The sequence below is a fragment of the Eurypyga helias genome, unplaced genomic scaffold, assembly GCF_000690775.1.
Source record: "Eurypyga helias isolate BGI_N326 unplaced genomic scaffold, ASM69077v1 scaffold27191, whole genome shotgun sequence".
In the NCBI taxonomy this organism is placed as follows: domain Eukaryota; kingdom Metazoa; phylum Chordata; class Aves; order Eurypygiformes; family Eurypygidae; genus Eurypyga; species Eurypyga helias.
In genome coordinates, this window is record NW_010231900.1 from 1729 (window position 1) to 1975 (window position 247).

Here is a 247-nt window from a genome sequence, read left to right on the forward strand (position 1 = left end):
CGGAGGTGAGCGGCTGCGGGGAGGCGGGCTGGGAGCCGGGAGTCAGCGCAGCAGCGCGTGGGAGGCGAGAGCAGCCAGACTGAATCACGCGAGCCCCGAGGACGGCTCCGCCGTGCGGGGAACGGGCCCGTGCCCCAGCTGCCCGAGTGGGACGGGAGCAGCAGCTTCCTCACCAGCCCACCCACACGCTCCAGTCCCGGCCTCGTCGCTCCCTGCAGCAGGATGTGGCTGCACGCAGAGATCCCAA

General features: G+C 72.5%; 1 protein-coding gene across 1 annotated transcript in view; it reads right to left on the reverse strand.

Moving 5' to 3' along the window:
• Positions 1-247, reverse strand: part of LOC104516809 (DNA-directed RNA polymerase, mitochondrial-like) — a 3387-nt gene that overhangs the window by 1357 nt on the left and 1783 nt on the right. The gene's annotated exons all lie outside the window — the stretch shown is intronic.